The 22,176-nt window shown below is 31.4% G+C and overlaps 1 non-coding gene across 1 annotated transcript; it reads right to left on the bottom strand.

Moving 5' to 3' along the window:
• Positions 1-20,157: 20,157 nt before the first annotated feature.
• LOC139845846 (small nucleolar RNA R71) lies at positions 20,158-20,264 on the bottom strand. Its single transcript, XR_011758601.1, has one exon. It is a non-coding gene; the product is annotated as a small nucleolar RNA R71 (small nucleolar RNA).
• Between the last annotated feature and the right edge of the window lie 1,912 nt (positions 20,265-22,176).

The raw sequence follows: 22,176 nt of genomic DNA, 5'->3' as shown, positions 1-22,176 counted from the left end.
ATGAATGTTATTATTTTGGCGGGAAAACTGATAACATGCAACATGCGTAATGTTATTCCTGAATGTTATTCTTCGAGCATTTTTATTCCATCATATGTGAAGTTTCTTTTTCAAGATGTAGCCCGATTTAAAGTTTAGGGTTTAGGGCTTAGGGTTTAAGGTTTTGGTTTTAGTCCCTAAACCCTAAACTCTAAATGTTCGTGTTAAAAATTCAATGTAAACCCTCACTTCTAAACCCAAAACCCTAATTTCTAAACCCTAGTAGCTAATTCCTAATTTTTTAACCCCTAATTTCTAAACCCTAAAAAACAAATTCAGAAGCAAAACATTCATTGCAATGAATGTTATCATTTATTTCTCCGAGCGTTTTTCCGCCAAAATAATAACATTCATTACAAAGTGTCTTTTTTAAATGTTCATATTTTCGTGTGATCTTGATGCCTGAAAAAATTAATAAAAAAACGAAAAAAATTTACTTTCCCCACTTCTTCTAAAAAAAAGTGATTCCATCTTGATTAAATCAATATATATATATATATATATATATATATATATATATATATATATATATATATATATATATATATATATATATATATACTTGATAGTAGAAATAGATGAAGTTACAAATAAATCATTAAAAATATTGTTGGTAATATATTTGCTTATATATGTTAAATATTTCTTTTTGAAATTATAATATTCACCCAAAACACGAGTTTGTTAAAAAAAATACTTCGATACCTTTTTCTTTCAGTCAATGATATTTTCACTCATCATATTGATAGATCCACTCTTATTATGCAATAACTACCTGTACTCTGTACACAAATAGTTATACATAATAAGTGGTGTAACACCTCATCAAAAAGAGTCGTGACGGTGTGTGTTACCAGATGTCAAAGTTCAGTCGATTCACACTATATGCGACGTTTTTCAAAAGGTAGCATTCGTGTAAAGCAAAAAGAGTTTTATATTAAATTGACAAACTAGTCAAAATGCACACAACCAAATAATAAAATGCACATAAACAATAAAGTAATAAACAATGCCACACTAAAAGTTGAAAATCAAAATGACGCTATGGTTGAGCTCTAAACTATTCTCTTGTTGCAGAAGCGTTACTAAAGCTAAATACATAAAAATAACATGTTAAAAGTCACACAATAGTTGAATGAATTCATAGGTTTAGTTTTATAAATAAATGCACAGACTACGAGATTTTAACTTTTCACAAATAGTTATAAAAATAGTGTATATAACATGAGCACTTGAACTACGGCGCTTAACACCGCGCATGGTATCCCACACATCTTCTTTTTACCCTTTTTGTTTTGTTTTGAGCACATAGCTTTATGAAGTAACAAAAAGACCTCCAGTTGGTAGGGTGGGGTTGTCAAACCTAGATAGATCTACCTTTGTGATTCGCACATAATTAACATATTCGAGCTATAGACTTTTTGGTTTTCTACCCATGCATCTCAAGTTTTTAGTTACTCGTGTCTACGTAGTAAAACAATATAATTGCATGTATTCTCATCTCATGATTTAAAACCGTTAACAGTACAAAAATTTGGGACTATTTCTCACCTTAAGTGCAGCACAAGTCCAAATAAATGTACGAAAGCAGTAACAGAGTTCAAAGCAATTAACATAGTAATAGAGTTCGGTCAGTGGTCATCATCACCATATTTATTATTGTTTATGTGTATATACGTGTGTGTGTATATATATATATATATATATATATATATATATATATATATATATATATATATATATATATATATAAAGAATGTTAAATATTTACCTATTTATTATAGTTAATATGTATTATAGTATTATTAGGTTTCAAAAGTAAAAGAGTTGATGTATTTGTATACGGGGTTATAAAACACTGTTTAAATAAATTCTACGAAACCACACACACGTCGTGATGCGCATGGGGAGTAGAGTACGATGTGCCACATCCCTCGTTCGTCACGCCGCATCGCCTTGCATGCGGCAGCTGGGGATAAATCAAAAAGCTTGAAATTATAGTTTATACCTTTGGATAAAATGAACGAAAAGGTGAGTGATGATCAGAAGTGGAGATCGACAGGCAGCAGCTGAGGATCGAAAGGTTGATCGATCGGATAGAGTTTGATCATGCGGGGTGGTTTAGAACTCGTCGAATGGCAGAAAAAGAACAGGGGATTCAGTTTTGTGTTGTGATCGACTAAAGTCGATGGTGTGCGGGGTGTTGGAGATTGACTAACAATAGAGAGCTGCAAAGGGTTTTGGTGGTGATCAAATAGAACAAATGGTGAGTGTTGTGTGTTGTATATATATGGTAAAAGTCAGAGTTTGAGTTGGATACGAATTCCTCAAGCTTGGGATAAAATCAAGTTGGTTTAGGATGCTTAGTGGTGATAAACTTGGAGGAAAAATCACAATTAATTTGGATAAAACAATAATGATCGATTTATTATATATATATATATATATATATATATATATATATATATATATATATATATATATATATATATATATATATATATATATATATATATATATATATATATATATATATATATATATATATATATATATATATATATGTATGTATGTATATATATATATATATATTAGTTTTATATAAATATACATATTTATTATTTAGTTTTTATTATTTATTAAGTAAAAAAAATAATTAACGTTTTAGTCCTCGAATTGCTTAGGTTTGTTTATTTGTTTCATTTTAGTTTATGGTGATGACCATGGTCTTTAAATGGGTAACTAATATACCCTGAGTGTCATTGGTCTCAAATGACCATTTGTCAGTTTCCTAACCGAAAGTGTTTTAGTGGTTCCAAAATGAACAGCGAACTGCTAACATGTTATACGTATTAAAATTTTTGCTTCATCTAATCTAGGACACAAATCCTAAGTAAAAGATTTTAACTTAACTTAACAGTCGTTAACTACTTAACCTCTCAGTCGTTTGACCTCTCAGTCTATGACCTCCACATGCTCTTCAATAAAGTTCAGCTTCTCGTCAATTTGAATTTCCTCAAGGGGGATGATGTTGTGTGAAAATACTACTAGACAATTATCACACAAATAGGCAACTAGACCTAATCGTATAGTAAAGTTAATAGAAAGTCCAAGTTCGTTCCACAGAGAGCGGTTTATTTGAGATTTCGAAAACACTAATAATTATCCTAAGTTGATTGGAAGGTTTTAAGAAAGTGTTGATTTAACTAATATTAAATTAAGAGAGATTAACAAATAAAAAAAATGCTGATAGTGCTCCAAATGAACATATATTTAGGCGCAATATCCTTCCAATATGTAAAGTTTTCAGTTGCAATTGTTCTATTTTCAAGTAATATTCGTTTAAATAAATAAGTGCGAAGACAAAAGAAGAAAACGACGATTTGAAGACGCAAATGACCAAAAAGCTCAAACGTACAAGTTACAATCTAAATGATTCAATTTATTGATAAGAAACGTCTAAAAATGACAAGAGTACAAGCCGCATAATGCAAAGTACAAGTTATCTAAGCATACGACGTTCGAAAATCCGGAACCGAGACATAAACCGGGCGTAAACTGTAACGACCCGGATTTTTCCAATCGTTTTATACTTATGAGATTAATATTTACATAAATTAAACCTTACCAACATGATAAGCAATCCAAATTGTTGAGACTTGTGTTTTTGAAAAGAGTTTTACACAACGTTTGACCGTCCAATTTGACCGATGATATCACGAACTATATAACATACGATAATTATACGTTTGTGTATATATATGTATTTATATATATTTAACATGATCTAAGGATGGTTTAACATCTCATTGTGTACTAATGACAATGAGTTATAAGTATATTTTGAAACTACTAAGTTAAGTTTTCAAAACGATAACTATACGTAACATTCTTTGATATATATACTTATAACCTATAATGCTTATACATGTATCGTATATATAATGTATTTAATCACTTTTTAAGGACTTAAATACATAAAACAATATAAGTATATTCACAAAAGATAGCTATATTTGAATTCTCATCCCGTTTCCTTAAGATTTCTATACGTATATCTAGGGTATATGTACCCGTATCTTACCCAGCTTCTATATGTATTTACTATTGGTATATACACATCAAATCAACATACTAATCAACATTATTACTGCCCTAGATATGAGGTAACTAGGATTTGTCAAGTAGCATGAATTATTAGTAAGAAAACAAAATTAGGAATCCTTTTCTTTCTTTATAAACTAAAAACGTTTTTATGAATGAACACCATTTCTTCACTCCATTTTCTCATACCTACACCCTCATTTCTCTCTCAAAATACTCCTAACTTCATACTTGATCATCTCCAAGCATTTTCCCCATCATTTAGCTTCAATTACAAGCCTTAAACACCATAAGAAAACTCTTTCAAGAACATATCAAAATAACCACCCATTTGAAGAAGTATACTTCCAACCTTTTGATCTAACTCCACCACTCTTTGATTCCAAGATTTTTTCTTATCTCTTACAGTAACTTTGTCCAAGTAACTTGAGGTAGTAACCTTGTTCATAATCTTGTTCGATTCATAATTATATAGCTATCTTATTTTATGTTGTAAAATTTTAACAACAAGAACATAGTTTGAATGATTTCAAACTTGTTTGCAAACTAAATAGATCCTTCTAACTTAACTTTTAAAACACTTCAAGACCTGTAATATATCATAATGATATGCTAACTTAACAAGATATAACTTGGTTTTACAAAGAACACCTTAAAAACTGAATCTACGTCGTCGGAGTGCAACCGGGGGCTGTTTTGGGTTGGATAATTAAAAACCATCTTGAACTTTGAATTAGAAGTTCATGTTCTGGAAAAATGATATTTCTTATGAATATGTTAACACATAAAAATTTCATGGTTTAACTCAAAGTGTAAGTATTTTTAGAAAAATGATCATTAAATGTTGTTTTTATGATGGAAAATGATCACTTTCATAAGTTTTACCAAAGTTTGACCTATAACCTGTGATTTTGAATACAAACTAAGGTATTTTCAGTTCATATTCTTAAAATTTGACTCGATCCAAGGAAGTGGCAAGTTGAACCAACAAAAATGGAGTTGTAATGAAGAAACTACGACTAAAACAAGATTGAGTATCCGAAGCTAGTTTAGCTACGAAAATATTTGGAGATAAAGTAAATTAATCATATCTTTTCTAATTAATATGATATTTTATATATAATTACTTATGATTTGATTTTATATATTTAAGGACCACCCGTAAACAACACGAGAAGATTAATCATAAGACCTCATGATTGTACGCAACACGTCATTTGACAACAAGGTACTTTATGTACGCAACACGTCATTTGACAACATGGTACCATGGGTCGAGATTAATTCTGATCAATACGAATACGATGGGGTCTTTATTTATTTTATTGAGCAACTAATTGTGGACCACTAACATCGAACTGCTAACTACGGACTAAGAAAATATTAAAAGTATTATAAGTATATATATATATATATATATATATATATATATATATATATATATATATATATATATATATATATATATATATATATGTAACGATTACTTGAAAAGAAAATATGTTGATATATTATATATATATGGTTAGGTTCGTGATATCTATCGGAGACCAAGTCGAGTTAAATACCTTCAAGGCAAAAGTGAGTATATAGTCCCACTTTTAAACTCTAAATATTTCGGGATGAGAATACATGCATTTTATGATTTACGTTATGGACACAAGTGATTAAAAATATATATTCTACGTTGAGTTGTACCACTGGCATACTTCCCTGTAACTTGGTAACTACTATTTACATGAGGTATTGTAAACGCGAATCCTGTTGATAGATCTATCGGGCCTGACAACCCCAACCGGACTGGACGACCAGTATTCAACGGTTGCACAGTACTTCGTTTCGGTGACTACACTTGGTACGGTGTAGTAAGATTTCATAATAAAGGGAATATGCAACGTTGATTAAATGTTAAGTATGGTTATCAAGTGCTCAACAACTTAGAATATTTTTATTAAAACGTTTATGTATATGAAATCTTGTGGTCTATATTTATAACGCTGCTAGCATTAAACCTATATCTCACCAACTTTATGTTGACGTTTAAAGCATGTTTATTCTCAGGTTCCTAGAAGTCTTCCGCTGTTTGAATATATGTTAGAGAAACCATGTGCATGGAGTCATACATGTTTTATTCGAGGAAGCATTGCATTCACAAAATCATCACTGTGTATTTATTTTGACTGCATTGTCAACGGAAGTATTCTTGTAAACTGTTATTTACGGTGATTGTCTATATGTAGAAATCATCAGATGTCGAAAACATTGAATTTTAAATATTCATTTATGGTATATCTTTTCAAAAGAATGCAATGTTTATAAAACGTATCATATAGAGGTCAAATGCCTCGCGATGTAATCATATGTTATTGTATTCGTCCCTATGGATTGGGTCGGGTCGTTTCATGTGGTATCAGAGCGGTGGTCTTAGCGAACCAGGTCTGTATTAGTGTGTCTAACTGATAAGTTGTTAGATTGCATTAGTGAGTCTGGACTTCGACCGTATCTGCATGTCAAAATTTTGCTTATCATTTTGTGTCGAAAATCATCTACTTATCATCTGTAGGAAATTACATGCTTATCATCTTAAGTCTAAACGCGTCTTACTGCATTCATTGCATGAATGGTGTATGAATTGCTAATTCATATCTACGCGTATCTGTTACTATAAACTTTGTCTGACATATTCCGTAAATCCCCCCGTAATCTATGAGATCTTTTGTTCTATATATGTGGATATTCTATATAATTAGAATACCACCCGATAGCCGGAAAATCATTTCATATCGAAAAATCCTTTATTCAATCATACGAAATGGAACTCGTCACTAGTTAAAGTCCCTCGGATTCTGATATGGAATACCACTCAAGCTCCGAAAGCAGTGTGACCGGAATGGATCAACCAATCAGTCATCATCTATTTTGGATGATTGGGGATGGGTTCATAGCCTCCTCAATTATTGGTGATAAGAAGAAGGTGATCCCTTCCATCCACCAAATTGCCCTCTTGACGATGAACCTGAAGCACTTACCGGCGAACCTGTTCGAGAAACCATTTTCTCTCTCATTTCCAGAGTATCTCGTCACGATTATATACTACATCAAATTCTAGATTTTATTTATCCACTCGTCTGAATCGACAATCACCCTGGTGTAATAGAAGAAGTCAACGAGCTTCGCACTCAGGTAGTGGCTTTGGAGAATACGGTACGAAGGTTACAAACACCATCAGCAGCATAACCAGTACCGTCAATAACATCAACATCGCAAGCCTCAATACCCTAAGCACCAGCAGCATCACCAGCATCAACGTTATCACCATCACCAACATCAACAGGATCATTACCACCACCAACAATCGCATCCGCATCACACGCCTCAATATCACCATCCGTACCTCGGATATCAACGTCACACGCACCATAGATACCAAGAAGTACCAATAACAATAAACGATGAAGTATTGATTCATAACTTCATCGGAGAAACATTCTATGGTGATTATGTAATCTCTAAAGACATAGAGATTACCTATTTCTGCCTTAACCATAAATCAGATGAGTGGACAGAAATGATAAAAGGAAGAGTAGAAACCCCGACAAGAATGATGCGTAAGGTACAAGTTAGACTTGTTTTACCAACAGCATCAGCAGTACCCTTAGCCTCACCAACACAGTCAGTGCTGTCAACATCATTAGAATCGTCAGCAACTTTAACATCACAAGCTCCACCAGTTCAAGAATCACCGTGGACATCATCAATAACGCTTATATTGCATCAACGAGTTATGAAGTATTAACTCATTCTTCTGAAGAATTTATATAAATATTTTATATATATGAATTCGGAAACCAAAATAAATCTTTTCGTACTAAGCTATTAAGTATGAATTGAAAAAGGGTAGATACTACTCGTTTAAATTCATACTACAAATATGCAATGATGTACGTCCTTCGTCAGCAACTTAATCATCATTAACTACAATCCCTGTTTCAATTCAATGAATTTCATTTTATAATAAACCAAGTGTATTATTCAATAATATGTTTGATTTTACACTTTCATCTTCAATGTACTCGAAGCTTACTGGGAAACAACATTCATATCTTACGAAGTTAGCAAGAGTTCAATGAGTATCAGCATGATTCACTAAGGAAATATATATAAGAATAAATAATGAAGTATTGATCCATAACTTCATTAATATTCTGTGAAGAATATGTGGTTCCTATTCGTTTTAGAGATTACTTATTCTAGCTCAAACCGAAAATCAAATGAGTCTAATATTATATTGACTTATTAATTTCATGATTACATCTGAAGAAGATATATATGTTCATATATTTTCATAAAGATTGTAATAAAATTCTCTGGTACAAAACATTACTTGTGAATTTTTTTTAACGGGTAGGTAATACCCGAGAGATATATAAATTCACAATTAATATGATTATATTCTTCGACTCTGATTCAACAATCATCAACTATACTCACTACCTTCACAATAATATACATTCTTTCATAGAAATCAAAACAACCATTTTCATCCAAATTTGATTACGACAAAACGAAATCCAAGTCAAGACTTAATAGAAGACATCACTCTTAGGACTCTTACATCTTTCAAAACTATACTTTGACTTCAAAACTATGCTAGAACATCATTCGATTCTTGGAACCCAGAAAAGTATTTGTATCATTCAAAGTCCTAAAACATCATATGTATATTAACAATTACAATCTATGATCAAACCCTTCGAAATTCCTGAAGACACTTCAAATAATGGACAATCGAGATGATGATCCAACCACACATTACCCGCAGTCTTGCACCTGAAAAGCTCTCGAAACCAAGGACATAATTTAACACGTATCCGCGTTAAATCTTTTAGCATTTATTAGCAAAAATAACTTTGCGATTCCTTTTCAAAATAGCAAATTTTGTCACAGTTTTAGCAAGTCAACCTCGACTTTCCATTCGAAGTAGCCTTATTATAACCTGTAATACATACGATTACCCTTTTGTTACTAGGGAACCTTTTATATTCCACGACATTATCAGCAGATGTACCAGCAACTCGTTACCCCTTTGGCGGAATCAACAATGGGTCTTTTGAAATCTCGCAGCGTTTCTATTTCAGCAGTTATATATATATATATATACAACGTCTATCCCCAAGAATTACATATTTCAAATGTGAAGTTTCTGAAAAATGCTCCAGTCTACGAATTAGTGCTATTAATTTTTGGAAAAGACTGATAAAGTGGTAAAGACAGTAGACAACAATTACGGTTAGAAGTTTGACAAATAATATATTGGAAAAGCTCGAATGAAAAATTTGGTACTGGAAAACGGATTGAGCAAAGTATAAAGGAGGTCGTGGACAAATCACAATGACGAAATCTACCTTTAAAGGATTCAAATGATTCAGTGTCTGCTGAAACCGTTAGTAAGAACCTTACTCCTTATTCTAAACCTTCACAGACAGATTTTCCGCGTCATTCCCTGATCTTAGATATTCTAAGATATCATCGTATTTTTCATTATAAATATCTCCGATATTCCTGAAGATATATTCCCAACTATCCTCATCAAAAATCATTTATCTCTTCACAATATTTGCATTACAACATAAAAGAAACTGTGTTAGTTTCTAAATTCTGAAAAATTCGAGTTTAAAATATGAATATTTTGAAGTAGTGTTGGAAACTGAAGCATGAATTAGTATAATATAATGACACTTGATCAACGTGATTATATTACAGTAATTCATGCTGAGTTTCTAAATGGAACATAATGATTCACAGATCATAACGTCATCATGTGCCATGTTACACAACTCTTACATTCTACCCAATCTCCAAACATATTAAGAACATATCTCCTTGATAATTCTATCTTTTCGGCCATTCTGGTAACTTACCAAATCAAGATCGTGCAATTACTATTTCCTTCTTAGAACATTAACTATGTTTATTTCAAAATCCATACCTACAAATTCCGGACCATTATTCGCTTGACTCGAAGTCGGGAAGAGGAAACAGAAGTATGGAACTGTTGAATATAAAAGAAAATATAAAGCTTGACAACAACAAATAAATTACAAACCGTGTATATCAATACGTATTGCAACGTAAAGGCACGGGAGAATTAACAATACTATAACCCCAAGGTAATAGTAGAAATAAATAAAATCCTCCGGAGGTAGATGAAAAAGAAGAATGACTGAGATGAAAGTTAAGAGTATATCCAGGATCAGTACTGGATGAAGCATACTGATAAATGTTTTAAAGTATGAATTGAGGGAGGAAGAATAGAAGGTATGAGTTGTAAGGAAATGAAGGGAGGTGGATTTATAGTAAAAGATCCGACAGAGCAATCAAAATAGATGATCGCATTTAAAGCGGATTCTAATTTCCTTGATTATCGAAGAATCAAATCTCATTATGAAGATTTTACTCCAAATCTCTTGAACTTGGAAATCAATCCTATCTACGTTAAAAGATATGACGAATCTATACCTACTCATTTCACCCTTTGGTGATAGCCTCACTCGTACTCTTCACAAAAATCAAATTGCTTTATCAATATTACTTGATGATAATAAAACTCTAATTTCCAACTCGTATACGTCATGAAAACATACTTATTGTCAGCCATGACCATCCCATTCAAATTTCGGGACGAAATTTATTTAACGGGTAGGTACTGTAATGACCCGGATTTTTCCAATCGTTTTATACTTATGAGATTAATATTTACATAAATTAAACCTTACCAACATGATAAGCAATCCAAATTGTTGAGACTTGTGTTTTTGAAAAGAGTTTTACACAACGTTTGACCGTCCAATTTGACCGATGATATCACGAACTATATAACATACGATAATTATACGTTTGTGTATATATATGTATTTATATATATTTAACATGATCTAAGGATGGTTTAACATCTCATTGTGTACTAATGACAATGAGTTATAAGTATATTTTGAAACTACTAAGTTAAGTTTTCAAAACGATAACTATACGTAACATTCTTTGATATATATACTTATAACCTATAATGCTTATACATGTATCGTATATATAATGTATTTAATCACTTTTTAAGGACTTAAATACATAAAATAATATAAGTATATTCACAAAAGATAGCTATATTTGAATTCTCATCCCGTTTCCTCAAGATTTCTATACGTATATCTAGGGTATATGTACCCGTATCTTACCCAGCTTCTATATGTATTTACTATTGGTATATACACATCAAATCAACATCCTAATCAACATTATTACTGCCCTAGATATGAGGTAACTAGGATTTGTCAAGTAGCATGAATTATTAGTAAGAAAACAAAATTAGGAATTCTTTTCTTTCTTTATAAACTAAAAACGTTTTTATGAATGAACACCATTTCTTCACTCCATTTTCTCATACCTACACCCTCATTTCTCTCTCAAAATACTCCTAACTTCATACTTGATCATCTCCAAGCATTTTCCCCATCATTTAGCTTCAATTACAAGCCTTAAACACCATAAGAAAACTCTTTCAAGAACATATCAAAATAACCACCCATTTGAAGAAGTATACTTCCAACCTTTTGATCTAACTCCACCACTCTTTGATTCCAAGATTTTTTCTTATATCTTACAGTAACTTTGTCCAAGTAACTTGAGGTAGTAACCTTGTTCATAATCTTGTTCGATTCATAATTATATAGCTATCTTATTTTATGTTGTAAAATTTTAACAACAAGAACATAGTTTGAATGATTTCAAACTTGTTTGCAAACTAAATAGATCCTTCTAACTTAACTTTTAAAACACTTCAAGACCTGTAATATATCATAATGATATGCTAACTTAACAAGATATAACTTGGTTTTACAAAGAACACCTTAAAAACTGAATCTACGTCGTCGGAGTGCAACCGGGGGCTGTTTTGGGTTGGATAATTAAAAACCATCTTGAACTTTGAATTGGAAGTTCATGTTCTGGAAAAATGATATTTCTTATGAATATGTTAACACATAAAAATTTCATGGTTTAACTCAAAGTGTAAGTATTTTTAGAAAAATGATCATTAAATGTTGTTTTTATGATGGAAAATGATCACTTTCATAAGTTTTACCAAAGTTTGACCTATAACCTGTGATTTTGAATACAAACTAAGGTATTTTAAGTTCATATTCTTAAAATTTGACTCGATCCAAGGAAGTGGCAAGTTGAACCAACAAAAACGGAGTTGTAATGAAGAAACTACGACTAAAACAAGATTGAGTATCCGAAGCTAGTTTAGCTACGAAAATATTTGGAGATAAAGTAAATTAATCATATCTTTTCTAATTAATATGATATTTTATATATAATTACTTATGATTTGATTTTATATATTTCAGGACCACCCGTAAACAACACGAGAAGATTAATCATAAGACCTCATGATTGTACGCAACACGTCATTTGACAACACGGTACTTTATGTACGCAACACGTCATTTGACAACATGGTACCATGGGTCGAGATTAATTCTGATCAATACGAATACGATGGGGTCTTTATTTATTTTATTGAGCAACTAATTGTGGACCACTAACATCGAACTGCTAACTACGGACTAAGAAAATATTAAAAGTATTATAAGTATATATATATATATATATATATATATATATATATATATATATATATATATATATATATATATATATATATATATATATGTAACGATTACTTGAAAAGAAAATATGTTGATATATTATATATATATATGGTTAGGTTCGTGATATCTATCGGAGACCAAGTCGAGTTAAATACCTTCAAGGCAAAAGTGAGTATATAGTCCCACTTTTAAACTCTAAATATTTCGGGATGAGAATACATGCATTTTATGATTTACGTTATGGACACAAGTGATTAAAAATATATATTCTACGTTGAGTTGTACCACTGGCATACTTCCCTGTAACTTGGTAACTACTATTTACATGAGGTATTGTAAACGCGAATCCTGTTGATAGATCTATCGGGCCTGACAACCCCAACCGGACTGGACGACCAGTATTCAACGGTTGCACAGTACTTCGTTTCGGTGACTACACTTGGTACGGTGTAGTAAGATTTCATAATAAAGGGAATATGCAACGTTGATTAAATGTTAAGTATGGTTATCAAGTGCTCAACAACTTAGAATATTTTTATTAAAACGTTTATGTATATGAAATCTTGTGGTCTATATTTATAACGCTGCTAGCATTAAACCTATATCTCACCAACTTTATGTTGACGTTTAAAGCATGTTTATTCTCAGGTTCCTAGAAGTCTTCTGCTGTTTGAATATATGTTAGAGAAACCATGTGCATGGAGTCATACATGTTTTATTCGAGGAAGCATTGCATTCACAAAATCATCACTGTGTATTTATTTTGACTGCATTGTCAACGGAAGTATTCTTGTAAACTGTTATTTACGGTGATTGTCTATATGTAGAAATCATCAGATGTCGAAAACATTGAATTTTAAATATTCATTTATGGTATATCTTTTCAAAAGAATGCAATGTTTATAAAACGTATCATATAGAGGTCAAATGCCTCGCGATGTAATCATATGTTATTGTATTCGTCCCTATGGATTGGGTCGGGTCGTTTCATAAACGTACGAGACAACGAAGCTAAAATTACATGTCAACTATGCACAAGAATATAATATAATATAATATATATATATATATATATATATATATATATATATATATAATTATATATAATTATATATATTATATTATATATTAATTAATTAATTGGAGCAGCCCACGTTTTGCAAATCAAAAATATCTTATCTAGGCTGGCCATGCGAGTGCATGAGAAATGCACTAAAATCCCATGCACTTGCATGAGCCCATGCTAGTGCATGGGAAATACACTGAAATCTCATACGAGTGCATGAGCTTCAGGATCCAAAAAAGTTCTATAAATTGGCCAGTTTTCTCACGAATTCTTTACACCTTCACACACTCTTTCTCTCTTCTGTAATATATATTAATATTTATATTTATATTTATAATATTAATTTTAATTTAAGTTTAATAATAATTGGGTTATTGTAAGAAATGTTTTACGGATTTTAAAGTCGAAACTCTGTCCGGGTAACGCTACGCTATAAATAATCACTGTAAGCTATGTTCTTCCTTTTTAAATTAATGTCTCGTAACTAAGTTATTATTATGCTTATTTAAGCCGAAGTAATCGTGATGTTAGACTAAATATTAAAGACGGGGTTATTGAATTTTGTACCATAATTAGGGTTTGAACAAAAGACCGACACTTGTGGACATTGGACTATGGACTATTAATAGATGGGGGTATTGTCTAATCGAATGACAACTCATTGGAATCTGTCGAACCTATCTTCAAATTAGTTAATATAATAATTATTAAATGATTATGCATGTCCTATTTAGTGACGTTTATACGACATCTTTTACAATCATTTAATTAATTATTCGGGTTGGGTAATTGATTATTCAAACTGATCAAGTGAGTAAATTAATGTTCATATTTCATTAAAACAGGGGTGGATTACATACAAGGGTAATTGGTGTAATTGTTAACAAAGTATTAAAACATTGGATTACACGCAGTCGATAACCTGGTGTAATTATTAACAAAGTATTAAAACCTTGTTACAGTTTAAATCCCTAATTAGTTGGAATATTTGACTTTGGGTAAAAGGTTAATTTGACGAGCATATTATAATTATGACCGATGGACTATTATGGGCAAAAACCAGATAGGTATCAAATAATCCAGGACAAAGGACAATTAACCCAGAGTAATAAATTAAAATCAAAACGTCAAACATCATGATTACTGAAGTTTAAATAAGCATAATTCTTTTATTATATTTCTCATCGTACTTTTATTTACATTTTATTTATTGTCATTTTATTTATCGCAATTTTATATATCGTCATTTAAATATTGTTATTATTTTACGCACTTTAATTATTGTCATTTATCTTTATGCTTAAAATATAGAATCGACAAACCGGTCATTAAACGGTAAAACCCCCCTTTTATGATAATAATATTACTATATATAATTATATATATTTTGTATAAATATAGTTTTATAAAAATATAGTACGTAATCACTAGCTCCCTGTGGAACGAACCGGACTTACTAAAAACTACACTACTCTACGATTAGGTACACTGCCTATAAGTGTTGTAGCAAGGTTTAGGTATATCCCATCTGTAAATTAAATATATAAAACTTGTGTAATTAGTATCGTATTCCGTATTAAAAATAATAGTATATTTCGTACGCCACCTCGCACACATCAAGTTTTTGGCACCGCTGCCGGGGAACGTCGAAGCGAAATGCTATAATTTATTAAAACTATATTTTTTGTAAAAATATATAATTTCTTATTTTGTAAAAATATTTTGTATTTATAATAAGTGTTAAAATAATAAAAATAAAAAAAATATATTTTTAAAAGATTTAGTTTATAATTTATAAAAAAATATATATTTTTATTTTAGTTTTTAAAATATAAGTTTATTTAAATTAATATAAATATTTTCCATAACAATAAATCATAAAAATAATTAAAATTAGTAATTGGGCCGAAGCCTGTTCGAAGCCCGAATTATTTCTGGAATCTTGGGCCATGCGATCGCATGACCCAGAAAACCAAATCTCATGCGGTCGCATGAGTTGAGCTGACAGGTAAGAAACCTTTGGCACATTTATTACGGAGTAGGGTTTATTATTATTATTAATTAATTAATTAAGTAGGGTTTATATTTAATAATATTTAATTTTAGTTTTTAATTAAGTTTGTATTTTAAGTTTTAGTTATTATTATTTACATATTTATATTAATCCTTTTATATAAAAAATAATATAAAAATAATATTTTTATAAAATTTGTATTTTTATCATTTTAGTTATAATTTGTATTTTTATCGTTCGTTATATAGTTTTAAGCTTAGTTTTTGCCGTAGTTACTTTTATATTTCTAGATTTTTAGGTTTTGCTGTAAAATCCCTTAAGTGTTTTTTCTTTAAATTTAGAATTTAGACCCTTTAGAATTTTGCGACGCCATTTTAGAATAGAATTTAGTGCCAAATTAAGTTATTGTCGTTTTCCTTTTAGAATCTCATTTTAAGTTTTAATACCTTTATGCGCAACTTTTTAGATTTAGTTTTTAGACTTTTAAGTTTCGACGTTTTTCTTTCTTACCTTTATTTTTCAACGTTTATTATTTGACTTTTCGTTTTTTGACGCGCGCTTTATCTTTTTCATTTCTACGCTCTAGTTTTTAGGACATAGATTTTATTTCAAAATTTCGACGAAAAATTATTGTAAGTGATTGAATTAATAGACATCCAAAATTTCTGGTTCGTAGTAATAGTTGGATTTGTTAGTGGCGAGTTGTGGATTTTTCAATTTAAAGGATCCTGGCTACCTGCTGCATCTATTGGCTATTCGAAACGTGAGCAAAATCAGAAAAGTCTATTAATTTGATAACTTATATAATTTTTATCTTTATACTAATAGGATATTTAGTGAATGCACCGAGCAAAACGTTCACCACCTTTCATACGTTCACTACCTGTAACTCGATCAAGACATCTAGCCAATATTGTCGCCGTTGATTTTTCTTTAGAATCATCATCTAGTCGAACAAGAACTCCAATTCAAATTTTCGATTATCCATTTTTTGAACCCGACTTCACAATTGAGAACCCGGAGGATATTTAAGGACAATTTCAAGATCATGAACCACTAATCATTCCTCCTGAACCACAAACCGTTAAATCAGAATCTTCTAGTGATTCGGATTCAACAAATTCAAATATGGAATGTGACGATCGCTGCAAATCCATATGGACGAACACGTCATTCATCGATTTCATTGCGAGGTATTTGACCTCTATATGATACGTTTTGTAAACATTGCATTCTTTTGAAAAGGCACACCATAAATGAATATTTAAATCAAAGGTTTTCGACATCTGATGATTTCTACATATAGACAATCACCGTAAATAATAGTTTACAATAGTACTTCCGTTGACAATGCAGTCAAAATAAGATACATGGTGATGATTTGGTGAATGCAACGTTTTCTTGGAAAATATGTCATGTAAGACTCCATGCACATAGCTTGTCTAACATATAAGCAAACAGCGGAAGACTTCTGGGGAACATGAGAATAAACATGCTTAAAAGTGTCAACACAAAGGTTGGTGAGTTCATAGTTTTAATGTTGCACATAATCTGTATATAAAGGTGAATCACAAGTTTTTAGTTGTTTCATCCAGAAATGTTTATCAAAATATTCTACGAAATTGAGCACCCTGGTAACTAAACTTAACGTATATATAATTTATACCCTTTGTATAATCATCTTAATAATACACGCAAACCAACGTGTACGCTTCTCAAATAGCATACGTCTGTTAAAAGGCTAGTGCTCTAGCTCGGACGGGGATATCAAGCCCTATGGATCCATATACTACTACTCGCGCCCACCAGTTCTTATAATTGGCAGTTAATAGTTACCAAAGCTAAGGGATTTTCGGTTCAAACTCATTGTAGAATTTAGTATGTACTTGTATCCATTGTGTTTAAAATAAAGTGCATGTATTCTCAGCCTAAAAATATATATTACAAAAGCAATTAAAAAGGGAGCAAATGAAACTCACCTTAGTAGCACATAAAGTTGTTCACCGAAATGTGACCGTAACTCGGAATACTCAAATAACCGTAGATCTCAACCTAGAGAACATATGTTGGTCAATAAATGTTTAACAAGCTAGGTCAGGTCATAGTGTATCACAATCCTAATGCTCAAGATCGACATACCAAAAGTTATCCAAAGTCGTTTCAAAAGGTCAATTTTGAAAATAGTTCAACAAAACGAGACGTACCTTATATAAGGATTTATTTACTCGGTTGGTAATATTCAAAAATCCAATTTATCAATCTTACAAATAAGTTGTTTAAATATTAATTGCAGATTCAAAAGTAATTCTAATTAACGTCAATAATAATTCAGTTGACCATATCTTTTGATTCGTTCATCGAAATTACGCGATTTCTAAATGAAAAGTTATTGATTTTTCGCCAGCTTTCCAAAAACATGCATATCATATACCTTTTATCAGTAATATATGCATTTAATTCGTGATTCATCATAAACTGTTTAACGACAAAATTTAGCATACAAGCATGCATAAATATATATACTCGAGCACTAGACATGGATACACAAATAATACATAAAAGATAATATATAAATGCTCATGTATCAATATTGTGATTCAATATTGCAGGAAAGTACGTAGACGCAACGAAGATGATAAACACTAGGTTAGACTTGCGAATAATACCCATGAACATTACCCATAATCTCCATAGCTATAACCCATAGTTTCCTTAGCTTAAACCCGTTTGAAAACTTGTTTTGAAAGTGATATGCTCATAACCTCGTCGTAGTATTTTATGTATAATGCTAATTAATAATACTCCGGACTATAAGATTAATAATAATATTAATCTTAATAATAATAATAATAATAATAATAATAATAATAATAATAATAATAATAACAATAATTTTAATAATTTTAATATAAATATATATATGGAGAGCAGAGAGATGGATTGATGAAATATGAAAAGAATTCGGTCACCAGGCTTCGCGTTTTATAGTACCTGACATGTTCTAGCCCTCCATGCGATCGCATGGTTTTTGGGCATCAAGGCCATGCGATCGCATGGCCCTCTGATCCAGCTCACATTTGTTTTGTAATCTAGCTTGTCGACATAATTAAATATTAATATATAATATATTTAATTTATATAATTAATTATATATTATATTATATTCACGTGCATAGTTGACTTATAATTTTTGGTCCGTTGACTCGTACGTTGTTACTCGACTTATGTCCCGGTTCCGGTTTCTCGAATGCATTTTCGTACGCTTAGAAAACTAGTACTTTTCGTTACGCGACGTGTACCTTTATCAAAAATTAAACTTAATCATTGATAAACTATGTCACTCGAAGTGTAGCTTTAATCAATTAAGTGTTTTGGTTATTTGCTTCTATAAATCATCGTCTCGTAGTATATACATATACATATACACATTTTCATTTTGAAATAGTGTTTTACTGTAGCAAGGTTACTGTAGCAAATAATGATTTTCGAAAACACTGTAGCTTTTCGGGTACTGTAGCAATTCGAAAATACTGTAGCAAATTAGTGTTTTACTGGTTCATCTTAAACGTTTTAGTTAACTTATCTAAATATCAATCGAATCAATAATCGAATGTTACTATCGTTTACAAAATAACTTGAAATCATATATATATGTGCACATTAAGTTTTATATATATATATATATATATATATATATATATATATATATATATATATATATTGTTCGTGAATCTTCGAGAACAGTCAAAGAATAATTGATTACATGAATATAGTTCCAAAACTTTCGTGACTCAACATTACAGACTTTACTTATCGTGTCGAAAACATTAAATCATTTAAAGATAAAGTTTAAATTTGGTCAAAAATTTTCGGGTTGTCACATGGAAGTAACGGAACCTCTAAGTATGGAAGACCGAATGAGAGCCACACGCACTGGCCAAGGTCACGCCATTATTCGGCCAGATGTTAATGCGCCAGATTATGAAATCAAAGGACAAATCCTACACATGGTAACTAATCAATGCCAATATAGTGGTACGCCAAAAGAAGATCCAAAAGAACATCTTCGAACCTTTAATAGGATCTGTACTCTATTCAAAATCAGAGAAGTTGAGGATGAACAGATCTATCTCATGTTGTTTCCCTGGACTTTAAAGGGAGAAGCAAAAGATTGGTTAGAATCATTACCTGAAGGAGCGATTGACACATGGGATGTTTTAGTTGAGAAATTTCTTAAAAGATTCTTTCCGGCATCTAAAGCCGTGAGACTTCAAGGAGAAATTGTTACGTTCGCACAAAAGCCAAATGAAACATTATATGAGGCGTGGACAAGATTCGAAAGGATGTTGAGAGGATGTCCTCAACACGGTTTAGACACTTATCAAATAGTACAAATATTCTACCAAGGTGTCGACGTTGCTACATGAAAATACATCGACACAGCAGCTGGTGGTTCCATTATGAAGAAAACTGCAACTGAAGCTCACAAGATAATTGATAATATAGCTTCCCACTCTCATGAGTGGCATCAAGAAAAAGATATTTTTCGTTCATCTAAAGCGGCTAGAGCCGATTCTAGCCATGACTTTGATTCCGTTTTCGCAAAAATAGATGCTTTCGAGAGACGAATGGAAAAGATGACTAAAGATATTCACGCAATACGAATCAGTTGTGAGCAATGTGGTGGACCACACTTAATGAAAGATTGTCACATTGAACAAATGATGGAACAACGTGAGAATATTTTCTACATGAACCAAAGGCCGGGAAATAATTATCGAAATAATTATCAACCGCCAAGGCCAAACTTTAATCGAAATCAAAACATTCTTTACAATCCCAATGGAACCAACAATAACTCGTATAACCAACAAGGTCCGAATAACCAACCAACTCAAAACAACACTTTCAATCAACAAAGACCTAGCTTGTATAAACCACCACAACAAACCGAAGAGAAAAAGCCAAATCTGGAAGAAATGATGGCAAAGTTAATGGAATCTCAAACATAATTTATTACATCTCAAAGCCAAACAAATGAGAGGTTTGATCAGTCATTAAGAACTCAACAAGCTTCCATTTTGAATCTAGAAAAACACGTAGGTACTCTTGCTAGCTTAATGAGTAAGAGGGAATAAGGAAAGCTACCGAGTGATACTGAAGTAAATCCTCGGAATGAGAATGTTAATATGATTTCAACGAATTCTGAAAAATCAGCATCAGAAGATGGGAAGGTTTTAGATGTTAGTAACAATGAAGAAGTTACAACACCACCACCACCCGAGTATGTAAAGCCAGTGGTGGCACCATACAGACCAACCATCCCGTTTCTAAGAAAAGGAGTTGAGTATGAGCAAGTGATAGGTAATAAAGTTTGTGATACCTTTGGAAAGAAGAAGAAGAATAAGAAAGTGCAAGAAATAAAAACCGTAAAAGTAAACCCGGTGAAGACAGTTCCACCAAAACTTCCACCCAGGTTGGGTGATCCGGGTGAATTTATTTCTCCTTGTCTACTTAGTGATTATGTCATGTATGATGCACTAGCAGATTTAGGTGCAAGTGTGAGTGTTATGCCTCTTTCATTATATAAGAGATTAGGAGTAGGTGAGTTAAGTTCAACGGAAATGAATGTTGAAGCGACCTGTCCTAATCTATAAGGACGAATACAATAACATATGATTACATCGCGAGGTATTTGACCTCTATATGATACATTTTACAAACATTGCATTCATTTTTAAAAGACAAACTTTCTTTGCATCGAAAGTTGACGGCATGCATACGATTTCATAATATATTCAACGATAATTGACTTAGTAATAATCTTGATGAATTCGACGACTCGAATACAACGTCTTTTGAAATATGTCATGAATGACTCCAAGTAATATCTCTAATATGATCAAATGCACAGCGGAAGATTTCTTTCATACCTGAGAATAAACATGCTTTCAAGTGTCAACCAAAAGGTTGGTGAGTTCATTAGTTTATCATAATCATTCATTTTCATCATTTTAATAGACCACAAGATTTCATATATTGTCACGCGTAACTCGCGAATTAAAATTCATTCATATGGATTGAACACCTGGTAACTGACTTTAACAAGATGCATATAGAATATCCCCATCATTCCGGGACTCACATCGGACATGATAAATTCGAAGTACTAAAGCATCCGTAACTCGAATGGGGCTCGTTGGGCCCGATAGATCTATCATTAGGATTCACGTTAATTGGTGACAATTATCATAAACACCAATTCTTAGGCTACCAAGCTACAC

Source organism: Rutidosis leptorrhynchoides, chromosome 4, assembly GCF_046630445.1.
Source record: "Rutidosis leptorrhynchoides isolate AG116_Rl617_1_P2 chromosome 4, CSIRO_AGI_Rlap_v1, whole genome shotgun sequence".
NCBI classification, from domain to species: Eukaryota; Viridiplantae; Streptophyta; class Magnoliopsida; order Asterales; family Asteraceae; genus Rutidosis; species Rutidosis leptorrhynchoides.
The sequence above is the reverse complement of the archived record's forward strand: the minus strand, read 5'-3'. Positions and strand labels throughout refer to the sequence as shown.